Genomic DNA, 22,250 nt, shown 5'->3' with positions numbered 1-22,250 from the left:
TATGTATATTACATATAATACATACATGCATCTGTATATGTGTATGAGAAAAGGCATAAAAGGTGCAGATGACATTAGGAATAAAGGAATAAAGAAGATACGTTTCTTAAATTGTGAATACGAACTGATATGCGGGTAATCGTATTCGTATGCGTGTATACATGATAAAGAGAGAAAGAGAAAGAGAGAGAGGTAGAGATAGATATAGAGAAAGAAAACAGCGCAACTGTAGGTAGCATACACGCGTAACATAGGAAGCAAACCCGATGATGTGGGTTTATGGTATCAAGCACGGGGAGTTTACGATCGATACGATAGCCTTCCCGTATAGGTATCAGAAATTAGAATGGTCAGGACGAGTAATCGAGGGAGAAACAGCAATAGCAACAGTAACAGCAACAGCATCAACAACAGCAACATCAGTACCAGTAACAGAAGCAACCGAGGGTTAACGATTAAAGCAGGAGACTTGAAACGATACAAGAGAGAAACCGGCTCTATCAAATCTTATTTGCTCTCCGATATAATACGAGCTAGCTTGGATGATATGGAATGGGATGGGAAGCATGGTAGAAAGCACGTTTATAAGAGAGACTGACTGAAAAAGAGAAAAAGAGAAAGAGAGAGAAAGAGAGAGAGAGAGTATATCGGAGCGCTTCTTCTTTCGCGAAACGCAACAAGTGTCGAGAGGCTCGTTGGCCTCGGATATATATACGCCGTTAAATCCCATATTGTATCGCTGCCGTTATCCCGGCTGCTGGTCTTGTAAACAATTATATTTGAAATGTTCCTTTATGTTAAATTGTTTTGAGAATTTTTTGTTGGGAGAAATAGAGATTGCCAATCCAAAATAAAATTTTTATATAAATTACGCTGGTCTTGTAAGTTAATTATATTTGAAGTATGTTCCATTCTGTTCTAAGAATATTTCTCTTTTCTTTAAGAAAAAAAATTTATTACAAGTATGATAAAAATCCTAATGAAATATTATTAGCAATTAGGTGCAAAAATATTCAAGCGAATAATTAATTAATAAATTCTTTGTAAAATGGTATGTTCTGTTATTACCTATAAAATTCTATTTAGCGTGCTGTATATACCTACTACATACTTAAAGAATTTACAGAGAGATTTATAGATCATAATTGTTATTTACCAAGAAGAAACTGAGTATGAAGATTTATCATTGTTAAAAATAGTATCATAGATATATCAAATTAACGGATATAAATTGATACAATAAACGTTATAATATTCATTGCGAAATAATAAAAATATTTAAAAAAGGAAATTAAAAATAGCTATATGAGAAAATCATCGGGCAATTAATTAATTAACATATTCTTCTTAAAGTCGCGTGTTCACTATATTCATACATGCATGTAAATGTAGATGTACGTTGCGTGGTTCAACAAGAGAATGGTTACAATGTTAGGAATTTATCGATACGGTGATAGGAATGTAGAATGCATCAATGATTGTAGAATAATGCTTTTCCCAAATCCCCCAATTTATAATTTCCCAAATTATATATATAAATAAATATGTGTTATTGCTCTCCATTAGGATTGAATAAAACATTTAGGTAGGCGTAGGGAAGAGAAGGGAATGAATCGTGAATGCAATTGGCTGATCGACAGAATCTCGCCTTAAAATACCGAACTCATAGTTATTTATTATTTAACCTTCATTTATGGACTCGGCCGATTCTGTAAACAACGTAAACAATCCGAGTTCACGTCATCGACGAATTATCGTAAAACTAATGGACGTGTAGCAGTGTGATCATTAACTCGATTACTCGGTGTTGAACGTAACACAATATCGAATCGTAATTTAGCCAACTATATCAAGAGCTACTACCTACAAATTTATCATTTATCATTAGTCACTCCTCACGACACAATAATAGAATGATCTGGCGAATAACTATTGACAAATAGAATCGATTCGTTTGTATTATCCTACACCCCCCCCCACTCTCTCTCTCTCTCTCTTTCAAGTTCCTATCATCGAGAATAAAATCCAACCGGTTATATCGCTTATAATTTTATACATTTTTTAGTATTCACTGTTGTTTTTTTGTGTTTAATTACTTAAGCTAATTATAACAATTATAACGAAATTAAAGAATCATGATAGAGTTTATAGATTGAAAATAATTACATCCTAATTCCTAAATATAAATAAATTATTAAGTGACAAGTTTATTATAATTGGGTCAAGTTATACTATTAATTGGAATAGATTTTGTAAGATTTTTTATTTGGTTTGATTTCTGATTGTTGCTTCGCGAAAATAAAATAAATTTAATAGAACTGTTGCTTGATAATTTTCTGCAGAATAAAAATCACAAAATAATCTTCCCCATATATACAACTAATTTCTTATCATTTTCACGCGTAAATAAATTTTTGCATAATTTAACCAAATTGATCAATAAATAAATACAATTTTACAGTTTACGGATGTGTGTACGTGTCTCGTGCATTATCCGTCGATTATCGTACAATTTCTTTCTCGGCAAGAAAAAATAAAATAAATTAAAGAAGAAAAAAGCAATAAAGGGAGGAGGAAAAAAATTTCCGAAGAACGCTTGTGGAAAAACGAAGAAGTAATAAAATTCACGATGTCCAGTTTTGTCCGGTTGTCTTTGTAAAAGATGCTTTGGTGGCAAACGATGGCAAGCAAGTATTAGTGAGAGGCGTAGGCGTTTAACTCGAACCTGAGTGCAAACTCGAAATACGAAAGATATCGCGTTGAAAGGAAGACGCCTGGCAAGAATGGAGAAGGTGCAAGACTATAAAGTACCTTTCTCTCTCTCTCTCTCTCTCTCTCTCTCTTTCTCTCTTTCTTACACACACATACACATACACACATAAGTTCTGACTATTAGACAAGGAGCATTATCGAAACACGCAATGCTACGGATTAGAAGTACCATGCAAACGTGAATTCTCGCAGACGTCTACGTTTCAAACAAGAAACTAAGCATAAACCGCTACTACCCAATAGGGATAGACGATTTTCTTTACAACGCCGTTACTCATTCATGTCAGTCTTCTTATCGGGAATACGTTCCTCAAGAACTCATAGATTTTCCCTTCTTACGTATATGTAATTTATCCAAGTATACGTGTATACACACATGCACGTATACTGCTATGCTTAATAAAAAAAAAATATTTGTTCTCCGATCCGAGCAAAAAGAAATGATTAATAAATAATAAGAAATTATTGTAAATTAAATATCTCAAACCTTAGAAATAATTTCATTCGAATCGTCTTGAATTTACAAATCGTTGCTATTACTATCCGGATATAAAAAAAAAAATAATATGATCGAAGAAAATCTCGGGATCCTTCTAATGGTTCGAGACACTTCAAGCTCTCTTATAAATTTACGCTCGGTCTGTCGACTCTCCAAGCTAAATTTAAATGCCGTTGTCAGTGGACTAACGGTGCCACAACATTGCCTTTCCTGCTTCGACCCGGAGTTTATTCCTTCGTGCGTGTTTTATGTTGTCAGGTGCACCCTTTCTTACACTATATGTCTCTGTTTAACTTGTTTACACAAACAACGTCTATTTACATATGCACGTATGTAGATGTTATTCAAATATACGCGGTTTATTTTTACTCAATAATATGGATTATTATTAATTATTAATGTAACCTATTCGATTGTTTATTCTATAATATTTTATGCTAATAAAATAAATAATTTAACAATATGTATGCATAAATGCGAGACTAAAGTTGCATTGTAGAAATAAACCATTTTTGTATAAAAAAATAATTTGAATATAAAATCAGAATTAATAAGCACAATCATTTGTATAATATTATTTAACTAATATTGTAAATTACGTAAATAAAATTTATATTTTAATAGAAGCAGTACTCTTCTTTTTTCATATTCGATTTTATAATATATTTTTTGGTTTATGAATAAAATGGAAAATTTGTGTTACCTGAACATTAAACTTACTCCTATCTGTGTGTATTTGTGTAGAAATATATATGTGGTGTGTAGAAACAATGAGGTAATATACCGACAAGATCGCGTGCTCCTTTGAAGCTTGTTCTCTCTCTCTCTCTCTCTCCCCCTCCCTCCCTCTCTTTCTTTCTCTATTTCTCTTTCACTTCCTCAAAGCCCTTTCCACGCCCTTCGAGAGGGTATCGTGCGGGTGGAAACCGGTAGTTGTCCCACGTGTGCATCGATGTTGTGTGCCACTGCGAATAGATACGTACCTTACACTTCCAACCCGGCTATCGTCGATGATTAAACTTGCAAGTGTGAACGTTACAAATTACAACCGCGTTTAGAATTTCCCTTTATAGTGTTAAACATTTTTTGTAATAGTACTGTATCATGCATCCGATCTATAACAAATTATTTATTTAATTTAATTAATATGTAATATAATAAAACTTAGTGTAGAACTGTATTTCTAACTCTGACAAAATAATACGAATTTGTATAATAATAATAAATATATGTACATGTATACAAAAAAAAAAGAAATTATTTAATTAAACAATTACTATCTTTCAAAATCAAATGATAATAAAATTACTAATGGTCTAACAAGCGTATAAAATTTGTGACTACTCTGAAAATACATATATATAATTAATATTAAAAGATAAATATAAACGACAAAATAAAAATTGTAATTACGAATTTCCTTTACGGGTCCCTTTCCAAAGTTTTTCTTTGAATTTCCTCTAGCAATAATTGAGAATAATTATATAGTTCGCGTGTATTGAAAGCAATCGGCACTTTAATTTGTCCGGATATTTTATTAATTGCTTTGTTTACGTAAAGATACGGGAAATGAGTATCGGTTACTCCGATAATGGCAAACATTAAGGCGAGTCTGATGTCATGCATAGGCAGGATGTAAGCGAGTCTCCACCAGCTCTTAATTGCACGATACCTAACCACCTCCCCCCTCTTTCTCTCCATCGCCTTCTCCTTCTCATTCTCTCTCTCTCTTTCTTTTTCTATCCTTCTTATTCTATTTCTGTCTCTTTTCGTAGTAAGATTTCTTGCCAAGCATTGCGACATTTGTAAATTTACTTATCCTCTGATCTCGTGATTGCAAGTATGCGTGTGAACCAATGTCACGCGCTGTCTCATTATTTCCACATCTTCAATGCAAACTCGCGCACACGTTCACGCTTGTATCGTTTGTACAAAAAAAAAGGAAAATTCAAATAGTCTTCGTTTTACATAAAAAAGAAAAGTAGAAAAAGAGGAAAAAAGAATACAAAAGCAATTATATGCACATAAATTTATCGTGAGCGAATTTTTTAGAGAAGTCAAGACAAATTGTTGTAAAACAGTAATCATTATAATAGATAAACATGATCGAAATGATTAATCAATCAATTAAACGTCTGTACTAATCCTATTATAAACTTATGATATCAATTTTCTACATCTCGTTATTATTGTCTCTCGATTTTCTATTACCAATGATATTTTTCAGATTTAACACGAGAAAATGTTTTAAGCAAAATTTACTTTGTTTTTAAACATTAAATATCTGTTGATATTTGATACTAAAATGTGTAATATATATATGTATTGTATATTAAAGACCCACAGTATAAATTATATATTATAATATTAATAATTTTATTTTAATTTTATTTATTTTAATTATAATAATATTATAATATTATTATAAAAAAATATTTAACATTTTAAAAAAAAAGATAAACAAAATTTTAATATAATTTTATGGTAATAAAAATAAATAATTAAAAACATAACCCGAAGACTACTGCATCGCAGAATTAACACGCGTACTTTATTTTTATATTAATTAAACAAAATTCTATACAATAACCGTACAAATATTATTTGAACATTTACGTAAATAAACTAATATTATATAGTTGAAAATTACGGTCTATCGAGTGTTAGAAACAAGTATCCTATTTAGCCAAAGCTTAAGACAAGACACGGTTGTGATTTTGACGACAATGCGAATAGGAAGTGAAGAGTTTCGAGACGTTTCGCAGTTAGTTGCCCTCAGGAGATGAAGGTGTAAGTAGGTAAGAAAGTTATTTCCCGACCGGACACGTTCTCAACCCTTTCACGGTACTCTCTTCTCCCATCTTCCTGATGCCTTCTCTCATCCACCAACGAACACGAGCTTGTACATGACCGTCGCGAAGGCAACGTCTGAATCCGTAACAACCACTACCCCCTTCTTCTTCTTCTACTTCTTCTAATTCTTCTTCTTCATCCCTTCTTCATTCCTTATTCCACTGGATTTTCTTTTCCAAATCTTCTCTTCCTAAACGATTATCACTAAACTAGTTCCCCATCATTTTTAATAAAAATTTTTATCTAATTTATTATTTGATAGATAGGGACGAGTTATTATTTTGTCAATTAAAATAAAAAGTAAAATCATTTTATTTACGAAATATTATAATTTTTTTTATACAAAAATACCAACCCTAACTGCAGTCTAATCTTAATATTATTATTTTATAGTTTGAATAATTATTAAAATACTCTTTAATGCAACATTGAATTTTACGTAATTTTCATAAAAAAATTTTTAATTATTCTTTCATTTTTATTATAATTAATCCATGATAATGGTAAACAGGTGATTGTAAGAAATTCATCAAGATCTATTTAAAATCATTATGACACATTATGAAATTAAATAGAACATAGATCGAGTAGATCATTTTTCTAAGATCTTCCATCACGAAGTTGTTCGTTACGTCGCATCATTTCCTCGCATTGAAAGGATAAATGATCACACGCGAGGCACGTATATCATGGAATTGTCGTCAACGTTCTAACGCGACAGACTACCAGTGTATATCTGATTCTCATTCGTCATTTAACATAGCACTTGGTTGAAGCTACACAAAAGAGAGAGAGAGAGAGAGAGAGAAATAGAGAATAAGAAATGTTAAATGTCGCTGAAAAATAATACGAGGGGCATGCTTCCTTATAAATGATGAACAAATAAAACGAAAAGAAAAAAAAAGAAAGAAAGAAAAAAAAGAGGACAAACAACAAAGCAAATCGCGAGGTACTATAATTGACTAGCAAAAAAAATAATACTGCAATTTTTTTCTAATCGTATTAATCGAATCTTAAATTCACCGACAAATAAAAATATTTCGAATACGTTGACGTAATCATATTTACCATTATAAAAATAACAACTGTGTACAAATACGAGTAAGTATAGAAAAAAGAAAAAAAAAATGAAAAATAAGTAAAAGAAATTAAAAAGGGAGGTTAGACTGAAAGAGCTTTCTTTTCATGACACAAAGGAAGTATTTTATAAGGACAATTAGAATACAAGGGGGTAAGATAAGGGCAGCACAAGGCACATTTCCGTGGTGCAAGGTGCTTGTCCGGTAAGGTCGCTTAAGTCGTTTTAAGTGGACGCTAATGTTGTTCGGGGATGGGTTTGAGGTAAAGTGAGTGAGTGAATGAAAAAGAAAAAGAGAGAGAGAGAGAAAGAGAAAGAGGGTTGGTAATTCTTTTCTAAAAACGCTCGCGGAAAAGTCGTAGTCACTTTGTCCGACGGATATACGTTGAGTGCACGCATGCCTTTCGTTATTTAATATACACGCCGATCTATATCGACTGCAACAAGGCGCGAGTGACACGCAAACTTACTATACCTGGCTAACTACATGCATACATACATACATGCATACACGTATATGCGTGTGTGTTTATACACTACCGACCAAAAGTTTGAATTTCCCAAAATAAACTCCGCAGAAACAAGAAATATATGTAAGAAAATACTGTAATGTCTTAAAACGTCATACGATTTGTTAATATTTGATAGAACGACGACAATTGATTAAAACATTTTTACGCAAATCTCCGAGTAATTTTAAACTTTTGTCCGGTAATGTATACACGTGTATGTATGAATATATGAATCCATGAACGTATGTAAGCATTGCCAATGGGTTGTATTTGTGTCGTACAACGTAGTTGCAACGAGTGCAATTCGAGTAAGAGAGAAAGAGAGAACGAGAGAACGAGAGAGAGAGAGAGAGAGAGAGAGAGTTGACGTTGACCAGAGCACAAAGACCCCGCATGACAGTTCGTCGCAAATGCCTTATTGTCCTATGCTGCGACTCGTGTTTGTACCTAATGTTAAACAAACTATTGTAAACGCAAACGCTGACAATATCCTGATTAACGTTCTAACTAACGACCGTTATTTCGCTACGGCCAAAGCATCCGCATAGAAGGTGCAAAACAATAAGCCGGAACGTGGCATCGGGTAGCTGGTTACCTCTAACAGCTTCGATAACCGACCACATTCGATATCTATATTGTTTTATGCTTCTCTTCAACAATACTTTACACTTTACACTTTACACTTCTCTTTAGATTGATTTTATTTTTATTTTATATTTTTGGTTTCTAAATAATTGAACAATCGATTGCATTTAATATTTTTGCATTGTTTCAATTTTTACCTTCGTAAAGAAAATATTTTAGAGATTTCATTAGTCTTATTTCTAAACAACATCGTAAAACAATTGTAATAACCCTATTGGATATTCGTATTGTTTCGCTTTTATCCTGAAAATATTTTAAAGATTTCCTTTTTTATTTTCTAGACGTCAATTGCAATGAAATGTCAATACATTCGTATATGAAGGAAATGAAATCTATGTAATGAATATTAGACTTGGAAATTAATCGTTAGGATGTGACGTTTATCTTCGAATTTGAGTAAAATTAGTGACTAAGAAGGGTGGAAAGTCTAAAGGAAAGATTTGCGAAAGGGAAGAAGAGAAACTCATCGTTTTCCCAAAAGGAACACCCTTCGCTATATTTCTCTTTCTCTCTCGCCCCCTTTCTCTCTCTCTTTCTCTTTCTCGTTTTTGAAGGGTTCGTTGAAGCACGTGCGCATCCTTATCGCGAAGCTAAGGGAAATAAAAAAAGGAGAAGCGCGCGTGTGCCAAGAAGAAAGAGGAAAGAGGTAAAACGCGAGGAAGTGAGGTGACGTTGCTGTCGCAGAAACTGCGAGAAGGGCTCGTACTTCCTGGAATTTTCCTGAGTGAGAAAGACAGACATACAGAAACAGGAAGAGAGAGAGAGAAAGAATATACGTAGGAAAGTGTAATGCACGTACGTGAACGTAAAAGAGAGAGAGAGAGAGAGAGAGAGAGAGAGAGAGAGAGAGAGAGAGATACATAGATAAAAAGAAAGAAATAAAGAAAGATAGAAATAGAGAGAAAGAGAGAAAAGCAGAAAGGGTTTAGGAGTTAAAGGCTAAACGGCCGGGATGCGCGCCATGCATAACAATTAGCCCGGGAAAATCATGAAAACGGACCTCTTTTGACTCTGTACCGCTACCGGTCCTCCATCTCACTCTCTTTCTCTCTCCCTGTCTTTCTTTCTATCCTCCCTGCAACCCTCAGCACACCCCCTTAGTTTTCCACCTCTGTCGGAAGCATGGCGAGATAACGGAGAGTTACACGCCCTTCCTTTAACCCTTTCCTGCAGATTCTCCTCCTCAGTGTTCCTCTCAGTGACTCTCACTTTCTCTCTCTCTCTCTCTCTCTCTCTCTCTTTATGTTTCTTTTTTTTTCATTTTTCTCCTCCAGTACCATTCTTTTGATTCATTCAAATATATATATATTAACTCGAAAACTTTCAATAAATAGACCGGATGCTCGTCGAGTTCATTCATCGATATTTCAATCGAATAATCCCTTCGCGTTGAGTCGGGCATGCTTATTAGATATTTTAAAGGGATGATGGATAACTATTGCCCGCTTTTAATACGTTTAATATTACTCGACACGCGACAATATTTTTTCTTTTATCGTATGTACCTTAGTTAACATCAAGATGGTTTGCTAATCGATTAACGTCGATATTATTTTATTCCTAATTGAAAATATCGTAAAAAGAATGTAATTATTTTTTTTTCTCCCAGAACGTCGCGCAAACATTCTTTCATCGTCACGAATTTCTCGAGTATTATTTCCAGCTTACATTAGTAGAGAGTTCTAAATTCGGAGTAAGAAGACAGGAGTATATGACGGACATAAAGCGGAAATAAGCGAGCTTTCGTGAAGGGTGGGGGGATGAAGGAAAGAGAGGAAGGGTTGATATCGCGTCGTCTTTAAGGAGAGCAAGAGCACCACCGTGTCGAGGGATACACGCACGTACGGCCATATTAAGTCCCGAGTAATATATGGGATTCCTTCTAGGCAAGATGCTCCTTAACATGATTTACGTAATCTTACAATACGCCGTGCCAGGTTACTCTGGTCACCTATTGTAATATATTACTTTGAAGAACCCTAAGGAAATTTTCATGCCTCCTATCGTCTTAAGAAATTACGGATATAATTGGTTTCATTTTTATTCTATTAAAATATTTCTAAACAATAAAATATGATAAAAGAATGCATCAAATATTAATTTATAATTTCCAATACAATTGTGTACGATATGTCGAATTTATGTAAGAAAAAAAATTAATTTAATTTATAAACTAAAATAATTATAAATATACAAGGTGTTAAAAAGATCATTTAATATTTATATAGTATATAAGATACATTGTACTGAGTAAAAATGCTTTAGTAAACATAGGTCGAAATGTCAACCATTTCTGAGATATAAACATTTCTGTTTGTTACTATCATAATTGCCTTAATATTGAATTTTCGGTATTTACAGAAGATTTTCCACGTGTCCACCTTCCATTTCTACACACGCTTGGCATCTTCTTTTTACAGAGTCGCGACGAACTCTCTTGAAAATAAACAAAAAAAAAAACCAATTAAATTGCGAAAAAATAAAAAAAGAATTTTAAATTAGGAAAAAAAATAGAAAGAAACGTCGGCCAATCAGGCAAAGCTCTGAATTAAATTCAAAATGAACTAAAGTTTAAAAGAAAAAAATAGAAAAAAAATAAAAAATACTAGAGTTTGAAAGATTTGAGGTTTTTTCCCAAAAAAACGAAATTTCTTAGAGAATTTGATTTCAAATATTTGTTTTTATCTTTTTCCAGAAAGTACATTTAAAAACAAAAAATTTAAAAAACAAAATGTCTCGATAAATCAATTTTTGACAAAGTTATGGCTATTTGAAAGAAAAAAGCGATTTTTTTCTAAATTCATAACTTTTTTTGAGTTGAGTAAAAAATTTGAAAAAATTCTCAGAGAGGTTTTCAATGGAGTAGGAAATGATAAAAAAGTTTCAACCAAATCGAAAGGGGTAGGGGTCAAAAGTGATCGATTTGACGTGGAATGCCCTATATATTATATATTATATATATTTTCTTAATTCTGCATTCAATTATCATTACCACGCCATATGTACTTAAAATGGTAAATACCTTATAAAATTTATTTAATACATCTACGAATATTAAAATAAAACTAAAAGTAAGATTGATAGAAAAAATAAACGACAAAGAATAAGTACTGGTTTAGTCGAAAAAAAAAAGAAAAAAGAAAAAAGTATTCGGAAACGTAGAGTTTGAGTAAAATTGGGACACCTGTTACGTTCATCGTGGACACAAAAGTTTTTCGTCAACGAAACATTTTCCCTCGTACGAACGGAAGAGATGTACATGCGACTCGTATAACGTTGTCCTCTTTCTCTCCCTCTCCCTCCCCCCCTCTCTCTTGTCTAGTTCATACTCGTTCTTCTTCTATTACCGAAGCAATAGCCGGTAATAGAGAGTTCGCGCGTCTCGTTTCTACGAGCAGAGTGTAACGCGCGCGTTCGCGGTTCTAAATCTAAATCTCAATCGCACTGGGCGGAGCATGCATAATACGACAGAAACGTTCTAACGCGTATAGAACGTATTCTACTACCACCCACTTGATACCCCGTGACCTAAACAGGAAATCCTCCTTTCAGGTAATTGCATGACTTGGTTAAATCTGCAAACGACTAACGGCAGTTCAATTAATCAATTATACTCGCGACGGTTACTACGATTGTCACCGAGAACAGTAGGGGTCAGAGGGGGAAGGAAGAGGAGGAGGAGGAGGAGGAGTAGAAATTCGTCCCACTGAGATTTTTACAATTTTCTATTTAAATTTTCCTTCTTCTTCTTTTTTTTTATTTTTTTATTTTTTTGGTTCTATTTTCAAATCAACTTTACGCTAGATATAATCGTTTTATCTTATTCTACATAGAAATTATATTTTTTCCTTATAAAATTATAAAAATAATATTAATAATCTTTTATGTTACGATTAATTAGTAAAATTAGAAACCTTATTGTGTGTGAGTGATACTTTAATGATTAGTAAATGCATCGAACCGATTCCGAGAATGAAGAAAACTGAATTAAACCGCATTATTTCTATTGTTCCAAAATCTATGCGTTGCTGTCCCAAGTGTAACCTTGACGTACGGTATATTGTGTGAGTTCGTGTGCATGTAGATAAATACGTGTTTCCTTAGATTCCGTCTTCGTGTCGGTAAAACTGTCGTCGAAATAAGTAGATCTTATCGTTGACAATTCTTTGACGTAATATACAAATATTTAGTATCTTTTCAAGATTCTTAATATGCATACAAACGAAAACAAGAAATTAATAATTTTTACGTATGGAATAACTGAATCGTTTTTTTAATAAAAAAAAATTAATATCTGATCTTAAAAACTTAATGGTAATACAAGATTACTATTAATTGTAAAAATAATGTGAATAATCATTTATATCTTACGTGTTTAATTTGATATTAAAACATATTGTATATTTTATCGTTTGAACGATGTTAAATGTTTCGAAATCTAATGGAAACATAAGACACCACGTTGAATTACCGCGTTGAATATTGTTCAAAGCTATAACGTTGAAAACAATCGTCCCATCAACGCCATTGTCTAGGAGATAAATCCGTCTAGGTATAATAACTGCGACGTGACGATGTTTCTTTCGTATGATTATTCTACAAATAAATGTATAAACGTATATATATATGTGCGTATGCGTACATACATAGATATTCTTATGTTATTAAGAAATTACGAAACTTGTTGGTATGCCGCTATTGTTCGTATCGCGACTATCGTCGACTTTAAACCTTCTGTAACATTTTGTACTTTTAAAATCGCGTAATTAAATACAAAAATATGAATATGTGTATACATAAGTTTTTAATTTTTTTTTATTATTTCACATAATTATTCACATAAGAAATATTTTATTATTTTTTTAAGCATAATTTATATTTTTATTATAGTTTAACAATAATTTATTACAATATTTGCCATGTGCATCAAAATACAGGGGGGGGGATTGACAAGTTTTGAGCCACAATAATAAAAAACAACTTTTATTGAAAAAATAAAAGTGAATTTGACCGGAAAAAAATTCTTTTTATATTAAGTTCGTAACTTTTTAAATCTACCCGCGTATAGCGTTAGAAAAGTTTATTTGGAAAATACGATTTAAAATAAAATTTTGTTCAGGCCAAACTTATCTGATCATAAATGAATAATATAGCATTTTTTCAATTTTATTTCTTTTTAGATACGAATTAACAATTGTGATGATACGAAAATATTCTATGTGAAAAAAAAAAAAAACAACTAGAAATATTTGTTTGAAACATTATTTTGAATTCAAACTCGATAACAAAATTGAGTTACATAGATGATTAAGCGTATTTTTTAATCTAAATTACGAATTTGATATGTTTTTAGATAATATATGAGCATTCCTGATATTTTTACGTGAAAAAGTTAGAGAATTGGTGAGGGAAGAGGAAGGAGAAACATACTTGGACATTTTGGTCAAACATGAAAAAAAAGAAGAAAAAGGTTACGCGTGGAAAATCACGTATTCTGTAACGAGGAATACAAATGATCTAATTTACAAAGAATCTCAAGGGCTTTTGATACCAAAATATTAAAAAAAAAAAGATAAAAAAAAGGAATAAAAAGAATTGTTTTTTATCGACCACCAAACGTCAGATATCCTAGGCGAGAAAAAACTAATTTAACCGAGCTAATAATATAAATCCAGTATTCGATATTCGTTATACGCGAGCGACTAGTCGTCTGACTACGTCGAATATGTGTGTTAGAGAATATATCACTCTTGGGATATCTATGTATGTATGTACGTGTACACGTAGTACGTATTTACACGTGTAAGTGTACACGTATATCTGATAGTAACATTTGACCGATCAATACATCAAAAATGATAACGGAAAAGGGTGTGCGATGTAACTCTATTTCACATATCTATTTTATATACTCTCTGATGTAAACAGGAAAAAAGAAAATAAAGTAAAAGAGAAAAATTACACAGGTGCGCAAAGGGTGCATACACAATTTGAACGAATTCGATGAAAATCTCATGATACCAACGGAGAGGAATATTTATTTTCTAGTTATTAGGATTTCAATTAAAACATTGTTATTTTTTTTTTTTAAATATTTACTAATTTGTTAATAATCAAATTTATAGAAATACTCATTTTTGTAATACAAGAAGGTATTACAATGGATGTATTTTATTTTATTACATTGTTGTAATTGTTAAAATATTGTTGTAATAATAAATGTTTATTTTTTTAATTTCAACATAAATTTGAATATACGAAAAATAATTGTGCAAATTTGTTAAATATAAAAAAAATAAAGCGTGCACCTTTTTTTATCTTTTCCCAACCTTTATGAAAAAAATAATACTTATTTATTATACTGATTGGTCTACGTTTCTTTTTTCTTTTCTCTCTTTATTTTTGTATTATTTTATTTTCCCTTGTATCACAATATTGTATGTATTACTGATCTTCATTCTCGCGTTCGTTACAATGAAACTAACTAAGATATACAATTTTCTATTTAAACTTTCGTCTTTGAATGACTATACAAAGTTGATAATTAGACTAGGCAATAAATCTGAAATCATTCGAACGGGTTCACAGACAAAAGTAACCAGTATTTAAGTATAGAAATATGCGTGTATAGAAAAAGGTAAATAAGAAATCATTATACTGAGTGACTCTATTCAAGAAGGGTATTACGAAACTCTTGTGGAAAACATAATCCTCTCTCTCATTCTTTCCCTTTCTCACTTTTTCTTTCTCTCATTTTATCTTTTATTTTGTTCTACTTTAAAACGGACGGAGAACGAACGAAAAGAAAAAAAAAAGGAAGGAAAAAAAGAAATACTTGAAAGAACACATCGAACGTCGTCGCATGCACAATTTTGCGCCAGTAATTTAAATATACCTCTTATATGCATTTACAATCACGCGTGCGCATGCAAAACACGCGGAGAAAAAGAGATCAAACGAAAAAAGAAAGAGAGGGAAAGAGAGATAGAGAGAAAGATACTCGAGTTCAAAGCTTAGCAACGTCGAACCATGCTGCCTCACTTTCGTTTTCTTTTCTCAACTTTTTATCTAATGGTTAAGGTTTCTTTTTTTAGTAAATTATTTATAAATAATAATAAAATGAAAAAAAAAAGAAACGATCTCACGTAATACACGAAACTCTAAAAACCAGAAATCATTTTTTCCGGTCTAAATGTTCCTTTCTATCAGTTTCCTTTCATTTAATATTTTATCGAATTTAACTACACTTCCTATACTTTATGACTTTATTCCGTGACTATTTACGTTATACAACTATTTGTTAAATATTTCATATACAATTCAAATATGTTTTTTCTGTATTTTTTATTCAAAAATCAATGAAACAATAATCGTATTTTACGCGCGTATTTAAATTATATTTTTAAATATAATATTTATTGTAATTGTTTTGAATGTACAAATGTGAACAGAATTGATTGATGAATAAATATTAATATTAATAATCAGTATAATTTATTATTTAAATGATTTGGTTACAACTTCAGTATCATTTCAACTCTTATTATACTTGGTGATTGTCAAAGTTACTAATCGATGACACACGTAGTATGCGGGTGTCGCATGAACGTCCTTGTAATTGCGTCGTTTCTACAACGAATCATTGCACCTGTCACTTATACCAAGTACGTCGTAAAATTGTTGGAAATTGTACATAAATCAAGCGACGACATACATACATGGTAATTGGTAAGACAAAACTAAAGAACAACGGAAAAAATTTCAAGAATTCAATATTCTACTCAACCATTTTTAAAAGTAACAATCATACGACGAAACTATGTTACACCAACTCAAACTATTTTTTAATGCCGAAGTAACGGTAAAAAAAAAAAAAAGAAATTTAATTATTTACGTACCAAGTTAAATTTGAATTCCTTAAAATCCTTTAGAAAAATCTTATTAAGTGAATGTTGACTCGTTCAAAATTAAATCACTATAATTGAATTTTCGTCACCACTCATCTAACAAAAAAAAAATACAAACTCCTGTTAATCGAATATTGACTCACTCAAAACTAAATCACTATAATTGAATTATCATCGTCACTTATTTAAAAACAAAAACACAAAATCCTGTTCACCGAATCTCGACTGACACAAAACTAGATCACTATAATTTTTTTCATAATCATCATATATCTGAAAAAAAACCGATGATCACAAATTAAACACTTTGAGGGGTTCGATTTGTAGAAACATTTAAAACTTTCACTTACGATTAGAAAAATATTGCGAATAATAAATTATGTGTTTTTTTCTCAATTATAATAAATAAAGAAAAATAAAATCGAAGTACGAAGGACAACGACGGGTCACACTAATCAACCAGTACGATGCCGCGAGATGTCCGTGACTGTCGACGTGCTGAGACACACACTTTAATAACAATGCATTGTTAAAAACAGTCCACAATAGTTTCTTTTGATAATACGAAGCCGCTTGGCACGTCACCGTTTACTCTTTCTTTCTTTCTTTCTCTTTCTCTCTCTCTCTCTCTCTCTTTCTCTTCCACTCAACCACCCCCTTCGCGTTTCCTCACTTCTCTCGCATATCTACGTAGTGGACCGAGGAGAGTCCTATTATCGGTGGCGGTTCAATGAAATCTTTGAACGCCATGCTCTCTCTTTCTATTTATGTTTACATATATATATAATAATAATAATATTATATTTATATATGTATGTATATTTCATTTCTATCTATCAGTTGTTTGCTCCGATGCTGCTACTAACGCCTGTTTATGCCATTCTTATATTTTGTATTAATTTAAAGCTCTTTATTTAATAATATTTAATTATTTTGTATAATTTAATTGTAGTTTACGTGAATCATATTTGAATCAAAACTTCGAGCAAGTTGTTAGCCTATCAATCTTTAAAATGATAAAATGTTAATTAGACACAGTACTGTTTTTATAAGCATGTGATTATTATACGACAAAAATTGTATGCACCCATAAGACTATTTTTAGATTATAAAATTTTATGCAAATTATATTATATATCTTATTATTTCAATTTTTATCAAATTAATTGTATCAATCATTGTTTAAATAAGCACTAATCAAAATTAAAATAAACACAATATGGAAACAAAGCTACCTTTTTTGGAAATTACATTCTTCAAAATTAAATTTACTTAATTTTAAATCATCAAAAAAGGTTGTTAGCTTTCTGCATAACTTGATTCAATCACTTCACTTGTTACACGTATTATCATTATTGTTATTATAATTACTATGTTGATTATCATAGAACAGTACGGGTGATTGATTATCTTTGTTGCAGATATCAATTATCAATGTTAATAAGACAGATTCAATGTAATAAATATTCACAGTAATAAATTTAAACGTTTGTTCGACGTTAAAAAGTTATGACACAATTTATTTATCAGTCAATATGATAATTATATATACATATATTTTTATATTTATTTTTATCTTTCTTTTTTTTATTTCTTATTCACATTCCATTCTTTCAATGATCTACGTCATTCGTTTAGATGTTTCTTATTCTTTTAACGAAAGAGTATCTTGCCGAATTCCGTACGGTAATAAAACGCTCGTATGTCTATTTGTCGAACGCACGCCTACAAATGTATTCTGGGATCGTTCACAAAACAACCAAGTGACATCAGCTTATGAATTATGAACGAGGAAGCGTGTCAAAGAAAAATACATACAATATACATATACAAGTTCTATATTACTTATTGTCTTTGATAATTCAATTCATCAATCAAAATTTTCTAAGGTAACTGAATGATCTTGATCAATGAATTTTGATTATTATTAAAAATTTGTAAATCTTTTCACTAAACATTTACATAATTGTAAATACACGATATGAAACGAAATTATTTCTATTTATGATAACAAAACAAAAATTAAAATTATTAGAAATAATCAATTAGTTCGTATTGGGATTGAAGATTGATGACGATTAATGGAATTCAATAAAAATGTTACTATTTCCACTAGCCAATTACAAATTTCTAAATATATAATATTTCTACAAAAAATTTTGCATCTGTCCTAATTAAAAATTAAAAAAATTAATAAATAAAAAATAGTTTGAACATAAGTTAATACAAAAATATTCACAGTTTTTTTCTGTTATTCGTTTCACCCTGCATAGCTCATGTAAAGACAAAGTGAGAGAGAAAGAGAAAAAAGAGAAAGAGGGAGAGAGAGAGAGAGTAATCTATAAATAACCGACTGTTTACTAGCTTTTACCTTTAAACGCTCTTTAATATTCTTTATTTCGCGAGTAAAGGCCTAAAGAGCTTGGACCCTCTCTTTATATCTCTTTTTCTCTTCTTAAGTTGTCATTTTTAGACACGGAAGACGTACGACAAAATAAAGGAAAAAGACAAAATAATGAGACAAGAACAAGTATTTACTCCCCCCCCTCCCCCCCACCCAAGGCAATAAATAAATGCAACAATTTTTATACTTTCATCTTAAACTATAGCTCAAGAAATATATTATCGATTTTCAATATTTAACAAATTTGTTTCAATCGTTTTGTCTACTAAATATCTTCGTATCAAATTTATAGTCTCTGCAATTAACTAATTATTAATTAATTTATTATTATTATTATAAAGAATATTGGAGAAATAAAAAATTTATGAACGTATCAAAAATTCGTGACAGATGATAAAAGTAAGAAAAAAAGAAAAGAAAAAGAATATAAATAGGTACTCGATAATTTTATTCTAAAACAATTATAAATTGTAGATAAAACGATAATTATGATTACAATCTCATAATCAGAGAAATTAACCACTTTCGCGATGTTTTACGATTCCACCTATCATATGCATATGCAGAGTGTCCCAAAAAATACTATATCATTACGAGAAGTGATCAAGTATATTTTATCAAAGAGCCCCTCTATTGTCAAGAACAAAATGATGACCATTTGAACAATACAATCAACAAGAATTATTTAAAAATGACTTTTAAGAAATATATTTATTGTTTATAAAAGAATAAATATGAATTTCTAATATGTAAAAACGTTATTTTATTTTTAAATAGTCTATTAACTTTTGAAACACTCTGTACATATATATATATATATTGTACATATAAATATATATATGTATGTATCATTAACATACTGTCTTCTCGGAAAAGACAATTACTTTTTGGACTGAGAAAAGATAGAATGCAATTATGTTTTATCAACGACTGTAAAGAGCGTTCATAAGTAATATGATAAACGAGAGGGAAATGAATCGTGAGAGTACTACAGCAAAGGATTAAAGTTTCTAACGATGAAAATTCGACATCTTGTCTCAATAATAATCAATAAAATAAAAGACAAAGGAATCGGATTTAAACTAAAAAGAAAAAAGAAAAATAAGAAAAAAAGAAAAAAAAGTATTACGTACATTTAGGATCATAAAAAATCGCAAATCGTTCTCTTTATCGAACTTTTTCGTATATGAAGACATATATATATATATATACGAGAGAGAGAATTTTAATTTCTCAACGATAATGCTACTCTTGCGTGCCGTCCCTTTTTTTTCCTCTTTCCCCTTTACCACCCCCGACTTCTCCCACTCCACTAGAATAATATAAACGCACGCACAGTGGATAAAGCGCTGTAATAATCTCCCCATCTCGGTGAAAGTATCGCTCTCTTGGTAAAGTACCTTCCACATATGCATGTATATTTGTATATGTGCATGTTTATACTTATGTTTATAATATATGTAAATGTGTATGGTATAAATTTTATATCCATGCATTTCTTTATCTCGACGCATACCTTGCGTACGCTCATGTAAATAGAAGCAAATGTCGTCTTTCAGTGTGTTTGTGTTTGTTGTGCATATCCCTATGTGCATCTGTGTGTGAGAGAGAATGGCCGGTCGAAGGCGCAAAAGTTGATCTCGAAAGAATATAACACTGGATTAAATACGAGTCGTTAAATCGTTCGATCTCGTTGATTGCTAACCTTCTTTCTTCCTTCTTACGATAAGTCTAATTGACTGTTACGTTTATATTCATGTATATATATGTGTGTGTGTGTGTGTGTGTGTTTGTGTGTTTATTTATGTGAACATGAATTCTATTAATATTAAAAGAAAAGTATAATAGAAAGATGTATGTCGATTATTTTTTTTTTTTTTAATATTTAATCGTAGTAAATTTTTTATCATCACGATGTCAATCTTATTTTTTAATTAGAATTTTTATGTACAAAATGTAGGAGTTCGTTTTTTGTTCTTCTTTTTATAGCTAAACTAATTAACAAGTTTAAAATATTTTAATATTTCGTAGTGAAAAAAATAATCGACTTTGATCCTGTCTAGTTAAAACTGAAATGAGAAATTAGCATCAGTGTTGAAAATTATTACGAAAAATGCTTACTTTTTTTAAATTCGAATAACGAATAAACTTATAATGCTACTAATATTAAGGATTGTAAATAAATAAATGAAAAGAAAAAGAATATTCGATTAAATATCAAACAAAAATATGAATCAAAATGTATGCAAAATAAAAATCGAGTATATATGTTAAAAAATAATTAAAATCATTTGTAACGAAGTATTTGTTGGTATTAGAATGAAAATTTGATTAAATAGAATGTAATAGAAAATGTTAATAACGATCTCAGTTCAGTAACAAATCGATACTGGTTTTCTTCGTTACTCGTCACATGGCACGCACGTGCTTCTTTTAGACACACACACACACACACACACACACACATAAACATGAAATACGTATATACGAGCGTCCTGATTTCGAGATCGTCGAATGAATCGACGTTATCGTTATCATCGTTCTTCGAACTAACTTTCACCGCGTCTCGAATCGAATCGAATCGAATCGAATCAAATCGAAGAATAAGAATAAGAATAAGAATAAGAAGAAGAATAAGAAGAAGAAGAAGAAGACGAAGAAGAAGACGAAGACGAAGACGAAGACGAAGATGAAAACAACGACAAAGTACTGTTCTCGAAGAAGAAAGATTGAGAGGAACGATTAGAAGAGAATGACGAGCTATGTAAGTATGTATATAAGTATATATAAGTATGTATTGTGGATTGGTGAAGGGGTGGAGAAGAAGAGAAACAACAACAAAAAATGAAAAGAAAAAAGCAAACAAGAAAATAAAAGAAAGAAAGAAAGAAAAATATCAGCGTGTATTATCAGCGTGGCGTCGGCTTTCTTCCCACGCGTTGCTTCCAATGAGATAGACGAAGAAAGAAACATAAAGAGAAAGAAAGAAAGAAACATAAATCAGAAAGAGAAAGAGAAAGAAATAAAATTTATTTCTATAGGTTGTGTGGATCGAGTAAGTGTAAATAAAGAAATCGTCATATAAAACATAAATACATTTAACGATTGTAATAATAAAAATAATAATAATAATCAGTATAAATGGAAAATTAGATTAAAAAAATAATATAAAGAATGAGAAAGATAGATAGAAAGAAAGAAAGAGTAAGGAAAAAAGGAAGGAAAGAAATAAAATTTATTATTATAGACTGAATCAAGTATAAAAAAAGAATCTTCATATAGAACGTAAATACATTTAACGATCGTAATAATAATAATACGAATAAGGAATAAAATTATTTCTAAAAAAATAAATACGAAGAGAAAGGTAGGTACATATATCGGAAAAAAAAAGAGAGAAAGAAAGAATACATTTATTTAAATAGACCGGATCAAGTATAAACCAAAAATCATCGTCACACACATATAAAATACGAAAATATCTAATAACTGCAATAATAATAATAATAATAATAATAAAAATAATAATAATAAGAAGAAGAAACAAAGCATTAAAATGGAAAAAGGTAGATATATAAAT

The 22,250-nt window shown here is 30.7% G+C and overlaps 1 protein-coding gene and 1 long non-coding RNA gene across 14 annotated transcripts in view; both read right to left on the bottom strand.

Moving 5' to 3' along the window:
• LOC122519827 (forkhead box protein P1-like) overlaps positions 1-22,250 on the bottom strand; it is a 267,674-nt gene that overhangs the window by 202,945 nt on the left and 42,479 nt on the right. The gene's annotated exons all lie outside the window — the stretch shown is intronic.
• LOC122519829 lies at positions 10,558-11,827 on the bottom strand. Its single transcript, XR_006304375.1, has 2 exons — positions 11,544-11,827; positions 10,558-10,795 (listed from the first exon to the last, which is right to left on the bottom strand). It is a non-coding gene; the product is annotated as an uncharacterized LOC122519829 (long non-coding RNA).

This window comes from Polistes fuscatus, unplaced genomic scaffold (assembly GCF_010416935.1).
Source record: "Polistes fuscatus isolate 324 unplaced genomic scaffold, CU_Pfus_HIC Scaffold3, whole genome shotgun sequence".
Classification (NCBI taxonomy): domain Eukaryota; kingdom Metazoa; phylum Arthropoda; class Insecta; order Hymenoptera; family Vespidae; genus Polistes; species Polistes fuscatus.
The sequence above is the reverse complement of the archived record's forward strand: the minus strand, read 5'-3'. Positions and strand labels throughout refer to the sequence as shown.